The following is a 10,448-nucleotide window of genomic DNA, read 5'->3' as shown; positions in this document are numbered from 1 at the left end:
TTTTTTTTTTTTTTTTTTTTTTTTTTTTTTTTTTTTTTTTTTTTTTTTTTTTTTTGTTGGTTTCCAGCAGCATGAATGTGTGCTAGCCCGTAGCAAGACCCAAGGGTACGTATGAAATCCAATTTGCAAATAATACCCTTGTAATAAACCAAATTCATAAAGATAACCCTAAAAAGTGGCAAACGGTAAAAAGGACATTAAAAGTTGAAAATTTGAGAAAACGGCCCCATAGTTAACCAAATTGGAAATTGAGCCCACTCAATACTGGCTTATTTGGAAGCTAGCGCATTAGATGACAAATTGATATTTTGGATATAAAATGATGATCTTTTTAGATAATTACCAAATTAAGAATTAATAATTAAAGAAAAAGTTTGGGATAATTACCAAAATGATCAACCATGGGATGTTTGACAAGTGGAAGACTCTCATTGGTGGAATTCAAATTTGAGAAAACATAAATGGTAAAGAAAATGATAGAATTTACATGTTTAACCTCACATCTTCCAACACCACCTTCAATAAACCCTAGATTTTTAAACCTTAACATATGAATTAGAAGCTTAATACATACCTGGAACATCCTAATAAAGGAATATATGAACAAAAATGATGATGTGATACATAGTCAGCAAGCATCCTTATGAAATTTAGAAATCCAAGTAGGTCAATTAGCAACTGAGTTACGGAATAGATCTCTTGGAAAGCTGCCAACAGATACCGAAACACCAAAAACAAAAGGCAAGGAGCAATGTCAAGCAATAGAATTGAGAAGCGGGAAAGAAATACCCAGTAGGGGAGGTGAAATTAAAGAACACAATGATAGTTACTCCCAAGAAGCAGCTGATATATAGCATAGAAAGGAGTAAATGGCTAAACAGAGGGATCAAAACAAAATTATACTAAAACAGTACAGTCTCCTAAAACGCAAACGATAGTCAATAATGAAGAAGAGAGTAAAACGTACATACCAACACCTCCTTTTCCACAGAGAATAAAAAGAAAGAGGAAGTCAATTTTCATATAAACATACCACGGGTGGAAGCCTTGAAACAAATGCCAAATTATGTTAAATTCTCGTTGGATGTGCTCACTGATAGGAGGAAGCTTGAAGAATTTAAGGTGGTGACACTAAATGAAAAGTGTACTGCAATTCTGAAAAATAAAATCCCACTAAAGAAAAAAAAAAAAAAAAACCAGGCTCATTCACTATTCTTGTATATCTATTCGAGGAAAGGAGTTAGGCCGAATATCATGTGACTTGGGGGCAAACATCAACTTAATATCTCTGTCCATTTACAAGAAGTCAGGAAGTAGTGAGGGTAGACCAACTACAGTCACCATCCAACTAGTCGATCGGTCCATCACTTATCCCTAAGAAAAGATCAAAGATATTCATATTTCCAGCAAATTTTATTGTACTAGACTATTAAGCGAACCCTGATGTACCAATTATCTTGGGAAAACCATTTTTGAAAACCAGAAGCACATTGGCCACAAGGGAACTATAAATTTGAGAATGAATGATCAACAAATAGAATTCAATGTCAATGACAATCTGAAATGTCCAGCAAAGGCAGATCGACAAAAAATCCAACAAATAGTTGGAAACAACTACAAGAACAAGACAACTAACTTGAAATAATTGCATTAAATAACAAGCAGAATGCCAGGAACTCATAAGAATTTTTTAATCACTAGAGTTAGAGGAAAAAAAAATTTTATCAATGAAGTCATCTTTGGAGAACACACCTTTAAACTACCTCTTAGAAGCATTACTATTTGATATGTGGAGGATAAACTTCACGAAATTATTCTCATCCACTATAGGATCGAGAGTTTCAAAGGGGCATCACTTCTTTGATAATGGATAATTGAAAAAAATGAAAAGAGAATAAGGGAGCGAGTCACGATTTGCAAAAAAAATATATTTGATTAGAATATTTTACCTATACATTATTTTCAAGTTTACCGTGACTCCCAATTAAAAATGACATCCAGAGGTTTTGTAACGACCCTAGATTTTCTACTAACCTAAAGTTGCTACCATATTCCTATCATAATCTCTTATCCAGAAATAAACATTGAAAAAATCATCGTAAAACATTGCCATAAACTTACACGTTGAAAACGTCTTTAAAGCAACATGATGGAAAAAAAAAAGAGTAAAAATTAAAATTGAACAATGCCCTATACTAACCGATGGTCTAGGAATTTAAATACAACTATTCTATGCATGTGTCATAGTCTTTACTTGTGATGTCGTCGTCAGCTGTACATATGTGTCTTGCCTTTACCGTTAATGGAAGTAGCGCATAAATTGAGTATTTTAGGAAATACTTAGTAACTAACCCTCTATCGAAGTTAAATTCAATCATATACAATTCAATGAGTGGGACCTACGATAACTGTCTATTTTCCGATAGTGGTTATCCTAAATGGGCAATGTAGATGTGTACTTAATTTTCCTAGACACGGTCCACACGTGTGCGTATGGACCTACAGGTTGGTTCGCACACCTCCTACACCTCTTTCTGGTTGGGCAAACCCGACCCTCTTCAAGCTTGTCTTTGACACTCGTGTCGCTTCAATCTCTCGAATCTTGCGTATGCCTCGACTTAACTTGAGTGCATACTCTTGGTGTTTTAGATGATGGACTATCCTCCTCGGTTGTATCATGATACTTCTCAATCTTGACCCTCCCATGGTCGGATGGGCGCCACTTGAGGGTCGCCCCTTGATTGTCTTGCGTGTGGGGGTCACAACTTATTTCCTCTTGGTGTGATTGTGACATTCTTCCCCACTTAGCTTAGTCATCATCCTCAATAACTTTTTCGGTGTCACAATCAGAGCAACAATTGCCTATAACTTCACCTTTTTAGACTAAATAAATAAATTACCTATTCTTACACCTTACTTAGTAACTACAGGTTATACAGACTTCTAAATAAATAAGTTAGAATAGTAACTACAGGTTCATTACTTCTATTGGCTAGAATAGTAGACTACCTACTTATACAGACTCCTTGGGTTAGAAAAGTATAAGGTCATGGCTCTCCACTAGGCATAACCAGAGCTACCTACCTTAGTAGTGTACATTCTATAACTCTTGGAGTCCCTTGTGGGATAACTAATTCCTATGAATCAAGTAAACCCTAACCCATTTTGTTTAATTTACGACTAGGGATTATGCCCAAACGTTCCTATAAAGTACCTAATCAACCCAAAAATTTTATGACTTAATAGCTAGGTTCTAGGACCAACTTATCGTAAGACAATAGCTCATGATCTAAAATAGTCATAGCAGGCACTCGAGGCCACTAACGATCTTCCAAATACTAATTGGGCACATACGGGTTTCCAAACCCTCAAACATGAATGTAAAATTATACATGAGCATAAATCGTGCTCCACATACTCAAATAAAGAATAATAAACCAATAAAGCATGCTTAAGTACTTGTGAGATAATAAAACTACTTGTATTCACAATTCATACCTGCTAATATGGTACAATTGAATATCATGCTAAAATGTAAAGTTCTAGGTTTTTGAGGCTTATCTTTCATCATACGGTAAATTAGGCTTGTAAATATGAATGTTCATCATTTGTCAAAGGTCTTAGTGGACCCCTACAAGTATTTCTTGAAACTTGCTCAAATTAGTTACTTACTCATTTGGTTGTGTTTGGGTGCTCGATTTACAATTTTCTCAAGGTTGAATTCAAATTTCTTGTGTAAGTGACAAATAGTGTCTATTTTCTAGAACAATAAATATTTTTTTTTTGAGAAACGGTCTATTAGTATTGGAACTGATTCAAATCTGTGAGCAAAGGTTGGTCTATATAGTGGTTTACCTGTTCAGTCGTGTTCGTGATCGCTTTTAGCTACATTCCCTAAGTTGTTTTCTCCTCAATTTTCTTGGTAGGTTCCAAATTGAGTTTATTTTTTCCGACATCAAATCAAAACTTAATGTGAACCCGGTATAAAAATGGTTAAACTAATCTATTTGTTACTCAATAGGTAAAAAACTTAAAGAGGATGACATGGCAAGCTCTAGAGCTGCCACATCACTAGACGCAGAAGCACGTAAAAATCTCAACTTTCTACCCTCTAAAAATCATGTTTTTTCTCTTGATCATTGAGCACTTCCACTCAATTTCTTCAGAAATCGTGTAGTTCTGGATTGTATAAGACTGATCTCAATTCAGTTGGCTTATTAACGAGCCAGATATAAGAGGTTAAAGTGAGGTACCTAAGAATGAACTTACCTCGATTTTCAACTTCAATTTGTTCTCGAATTAGGACCATATTCTTATTTTTGTCACAACTTCTTCATAAGTTTGTTACTTAATTTGCCTTAAAGCTAATGGTATTTGATCAATGCCACCACTCAAGTTATGGAGAATGAATTTCGTGGTTTAAGTTATGGATTTCAAAACTTACATATTCATCGAAAGTCAACCTTTTGGTTCTTGGATTCTAGGGACTTTTGGGGATTTCATGGTAGTTGCTCCTCTCCTTACCACGAAGTTTAACACTTTCGTTTCAAATGATGACATTCATTGTGGAGGAGTAATTTCTCGAGTTTTAGAAACTTAGGCCTAAACTTGCATAAAGAAATTGAGGATCTTCCTTTGCTTATTATTCCAACAGAGGGGCTTGAATGACAAAACTCTATCCTCATATTAAGCCCTTTCCTCATGGTCTAAAAGAGACCAAAAGTAGTCTTCGAAATTTTCTATAAAGTAAGATTTTTGAAGAAAACCGAGAACGCTTACCCAAAAAGTTTCCTTAAATTACTCTCGATTCTTTGCCTAATTTTATAAACGGGAAAAGTAGTGATGTAGGTTAATAACATAACGAGCCTATGCATTATGCATACTAATTCTTGTCAAATCTTTAATACTTAGCATAGCTTACATAGCGTGGTGTATGGAGGTTTATGCATCAAAGATTATCAACATCATATTATTCTATAACAAGGAATAATCACATTATAGCACTACTTATAAATATGGCATAACACCACATAGGGACATGAGACACGAGACACGTGTAATCGTACATCATACAATTGTCTCAACCAAGCCAAAAGTCGAGCCACTTAATCGAAGTTGCTAATTTAACTATGGAGCTAGTCCAAATCCCTCTTTTAAAATCCAAATCAACCTATGAAAATTCACGACACCCTATTAGAACACATTGAGCAATTTAATATACCCTATGCCCACATTTAAACCTATAATTTATATTAGAATTCTTTAAATCTGACAAAAAGTGGCCATACTCATCTCAATTTCTTTTAGAAATACCGCAAGAGGATAAAAAAAAAAAAAAAAAGTAGGGAAGGTCTAGAAAACATTGGAACAAATGGAGCAACCCAAGTCATTTAAGCCATTTGAAGTTGCAAAGCCGAGCTAAGCAGTCCCTGAAGAGGAGCGCGGGTCGCGACATCAGGTCGAGTCAAGCGTGCAGATTTAAACATGGTTCAAGAGGTCTATAAAACAGGGCCATTATGCATCCAAACTCACCTGTAAATGAAATCTAAACTCACGGCTATAGATACGAATTTAGATCTTAGAAAACATGAAACAATGATTTTTTTTTTTTTTTTTCAATTAAAAATAGGTTCACTTATTGATTATTTTTAAAGATAGGAGGCGGAAGCCGTAAACCTTCGTAATATCTTCTATACATATTCTATTTATTTAAAACATGGGTGAACATATATAAATGTATTGAAAACATAGATAAAATTACTTTTAAAAAAATATTATTTAAAGTTAATACGAATATAGCTTAATAAAAAAAAAAAAAAACTATTATTATTAAAAAAAAAAAAAATCGATGATTCAATTTTTTAAAAATAATTGAGCTTTCTGAAAAAAAAAATTAAATAGTAATTTTTATAAGTGATGTTTATGACGTCATTTAATATTCTCCTTAAATCAATGAACCAACTGCATTTAAAATTAATGTGAAAGTAAAGGAATCTCATTGATGCATCTAATTTTATGAAATAGCTTGAAAATAATGAGCCCATTCTTCCAAAGCAATGCATTTATTATATATAAATAAAAAATTAGAGAGATTTATTTTTAGCCATTGTAATCAATGATTAAAACTACCTCATTTAATGCAAGTGCAAATGGGTTTGGTGTAATAGGATCTTCACAAATGGAATGGGTGAGAGGGTTGTTTAGGAGTTCAATTGTTTGGGATGTAAATTCTTTTTAACGGGAATAATTTATGTTAAATGACCCAGTAGCAGATATTTCTCTTACCCGAACAATTTATGTTAAAAACTGTAACGTCCTAGTCGCAGATATTTATGTTAAATACTGTAAATTCTTTTCTGCTAACGTGTCTTTCTCTTAAAGGTGTTTTGTTCTCCCTCCCCTATCAAAGTGGGACAACACAATCCACCCCTCTTCGGGGCCCAGTGTTCTCGCTGGCACACCGCCTCGTGTCGATCCCCCTTTGGGGAACAACCTCCTCGCTGGCACATCGCCTGGTGTCTAGCTTTGATACCATTTAGTAACGACTCAAGCCCACCAGATATTGTCCACTTTGGGCTTTCCCTTGCGGGTTTCCTCTCAAGGTTTTAAAACACATGTGCTAGGGGAAGGTTTCCAGGCCCTAAAGGGTGTTTTGTTCTCCTCCCCAACCAATGTGGGACATCACAAAAACTGAACTCTACCCAACCCCACACCAATGTGGGACATCACAAAAACTGAACTCTACCCAACCCAACCGTATAGTTTTAACCAGATTGATTTAAGTTTGAATTTTTTTTAATTTTTAATTTTTTTTTTGTTTCTAATAAAAATAAAATTTTAGTTTGTAAAATATTTATGCACATGTAAAGCCTAAAAACTTAAATTTGGATGCGGGAGACCATGTATTCCTAAAGATAGCACCCATGAGAGGGATGTTCAGATTTTGGTAAGGAAGGAAAGCTAAGCCCTGAGATACTAGAAAGGATAGGACTACAGGCCTACAGACTCACACTCCAACAAAACTTATATCCTGTACATAATGCATTGCATGTGTCCATGTTAAGAAAGTATACGTCACCCCACTCACGTGATAACACATATGATACATTTCCCTTGAGAGAGGACTTAACATATAAAGAAGAGTCGGTACAAATATTAGACAGAAAAATCAAGAGGTAACAAATTTTATAAAAAAATTTTGATTATTCGAAAAAAATATTATTAAAATTTTCAGAAGGTTGTAAATTATCTTATTTATAAAGTTTAAAATAATCACGAAGTTGTTATTGCTGACCAAATTAGATCCTCAATAGTACCCTTATGCACATAATCCACTGTCTCTTGAAATCTAGCCATTGGATCTCCCTCTAAATTGAATATAATCTAGAACGTTCACATGTCATCAAATCCAACGGCTAGAATTTAAAACTAAATTCGACAAAGCTTTGATCTGCATGGGATTTTCTTGAGATCCAAAAGAATTAACTACGAAATCATGGGGGTAAAACTCAAACTCTTATTTGTAGCCCATTTTATTTAAAATTGAGATTTTCGTTAGACTTAGGAACTAAATAAAGCATATTTTCGTTAGACTTAGGAACTAAATAAAGCATATCTGATGAAGGAATTAAGGGATAATTAGCATATCTGATGAAGGAATTAAGGGATAATTAGTTTGAGATCAAGCTACACACAAGGATCAAACTCTACGTTTTGGGTTTAGTTGCAAACCCAAGGTTGGAATCCAATATTGGTCACACTTACATAAAGTCGTCCTGCCAACATGCAACAATAACCCTACCCAATATCGTGTCCCTCTAGGTATGCTTCGGTGAAAAATTGAGTATTTCACGGACTTTGGAAGCTGATAATTTAGGTTACAATCCACAAAAAAGTGAGATATGAGTTCCTAGCTCTCTCTTGAGATTCCATCTTTTAAGTTCCATGAAAGAATTGAGGGGAGAAATGTAAGGACCCTAAATTTCTACTAACCTAAAGTCGCTACCATACATGTAACGTAACTTCTTATACAAAAATAGTCAATTAACTTAACCGTACACCACATGGCTTGAATATCTCATCTAAGGGGGTATACCTTTCAAAACATTTCTTGTGATGATCATTGTACCCTTCCATACTCTCATCACTTGAGGGTTGTGCATCATATCAGAGCCAAGTTTCGATCTTGGGACCTGTGGGTTATGGGCCCACCACGCTTCCGCTGCGCCACTCTGATTTATAAAATAAGAAAGTAGCACGTAGCTTGAATATCTGCACACCTTCAGGGCTCCTTCTAGTCGAGCTAGCGGACACCCAAAAGGAGTAGGGACCATCCGTTATGATGATCATTGTACCCTTTTGTACCTTTCATATCATATGATTATATATCATAACTTTCAAAACATTTCTTGAGGTTGTGCGGGTTATGGGCCCACCACGCTTCCGCTGCGCCACTCTGATTTATAAAATATTTGGACCATTTTTCGATTTGTGTGTGTCATCCTTACACAAGGGCCATGCTAATCTTCTCTGTATCGTTCCAATTTTTACCCGTTTTAACCTCTATTCGATTGTTTTTCCTCGATTTCGATGTTGACCTTATTATGATTTAAATTAGGTTATACTAGAGAAATTTGAGAAAATTTGAAGCTCCTAGCACAAGAAAAATCTTGTTGAGCAAGACATGTGTCATCCATATAAATAGTCATTCTGACTTTTCTCAAGTAATGCATGCGTAAGAACATAAAAGCATGCGAGCATATCTTGCCTTAGGTGTTAGAATATGCATGTTAAGGACTTTAGAAGGGCTATTTTGATTAAAATGCTATATATGTTAAGGAAAATTAACAGAAGACCCCTAGGATGAGAACTTATGATGCATACCGATTTTTATGTTTACTGTTGTGCTAGAATGGAGGATAAGATATTATGATATGTGGTCTGGGTGACTAATGGGTGTTATTTTCCCGTTGAGTTTGCTTAAATGTTTAGATTATGATTTCCTTGCTGGTTGATAGGAATATTTTCTTAATAAGCTGCATGAATGAGTAGATTATGTTTTTCGTGCTTTAGGTTATTGATAGAAATATCTCCCTAACAAAGTATGCATGAGTGAACCAAGCTAAGATTAGGACACTAGAGCTAGAGCAGTTTGCATGTAGACTTAGACCAGTACATTTCTAATAGATCGAGCACCCTACAATAGTGAGTGGCGACCAGGTGTCTAGACTTAAGTGCACCCAGAGATTGGATTAGTCCGCAATGAGCTAACCCCAAGCATCATAAAAAATGCGAGATGAGGGCTAAATCACCTAGATGCCGCTAAAGACCTAATAAGCGTCCATGACATCTAAGAATGATTAAGAAAGCTTAACAAGCTTAACAATAGTATGAACAATCATCATATAGCATGCTCAATATGGAAAACATCATCATATTAAGGAAATGTCATGAGACATCATACTCATAAATAATTAGACATCAAGGGCATCAAACATAATATGTACGTCATGCATCGAAATATAAATTACGTACATATAATGTTGAACACAACTCTCTGTGGGAAACACTCACACTCTTTGTTAATACCAATTGAGAAGATAATACAACACAACTCTTTGTGGGAAACACTCACACTCTTTGTTAATACCAATTGAGAAGATAATACAAGACAGTCTTGTAGAATACTACTACTTTTTATTGCTTTTGGATTTCTTGGATAAATGACCTAGGTAGGGTGGAGGGTATTTATACTAGAGCCTACGCAATCTAAACCTAACAAATCTAAATCTAGACCTTTGAATCTTTTTCCTAAAATATCTAGATCTTTCTCCTAAAATCTCTAGGTATCTTTCCTAAAATCTCTAGGAAAATAAATATACAATGGGCTCGTATAATTATTGGGCTTGACTCTATTGGGCTAGTGATGATATTTCAACACTCCCTCAGCACTAGTCCTCATTCGCTGCACCATGTTGAGCTGACAGCGAAAACTCTCATGTTTGCCAGTATTCAACCCTTTTGTAAACAAATTTGCCACTTGGTCATCTGTCTTGATCTGCTGCATCTCAATTTCTTCCTTCAAGACTTTCTCTCTAATGAAATGGTAGTGTACCTCCACATGCTTTGTTTTAACATAAAACACCGAATTTTCTGCTAGGCGAATCGCAGATTGATTGTTGCAATTAAGTGATATTGGATACTCAATTTTCTGGTGTCAATCTTCAATCAAAAGTTTTAACCATGTATTTTCTTGAGATGCTCCAGCTGCTACTCTGTACTCTGCTTCTTTATGATATTGTTAGTTTTCTTTTGTTATACCAAAAAATTATTCTCGAACCGAGCTTGAACACATACCCAGTGATTGATCTTCGGGTATCGTGGTCTCCTGCATAGTCGACATCACTATATCCAGCTAGCTTCCAATCTTCGCTTCTTTTGTATAAACA

The 10,448-nt window shown here is 35.0% G+C and overlaps 2 non-coding genes across 2 annotated transcripts; both read right to left on the bottom strand.

Moving 5' to 3' along the window:
• Nucleotides 1–8,164: 8,164 nt before the first annotated feature.
• Nucleotides 8,165–8,236, bottom strand: TRNAM-CAU. The gene has a single exon. It is a non-coding gene; the product is annotated as a tRNA-Met (tRNA).
• A 229-nt stretch (nucleotides 8,237–8,465) lies between these two features.
• On the bottom strand, nucleotides 8,466–8,570 carry LOC111439064. Its single transcript, XR_002709749.1, has one exon. It is a non-coding gene; the product is annotated as a U6 spliceosomal RNA (small nuclear RNA).
• Nucleotides 8,571–10,448: the final 1,878 nt, after the last annotated feature.

Source organism: Cucurbita moschata, unplaced genomic scaffold, assembly GCF_002738365.1.
Source record: "Cucurbita moschata cultivar Rifu unplaced genomic scaffold, Cmos_1.0 Cmo_Scf00085, whole genome shotgun sequence".
NCBI lineage: Eukaryota > Viridiplantae > Streptophyta > Magnoliopsida > Cucurbitales > Cucurbitaceae > Cucurbita > Cucurbita moschata.
This window is presented reverse-complemented; position numbering and strand designations above follow the sequence as displayed.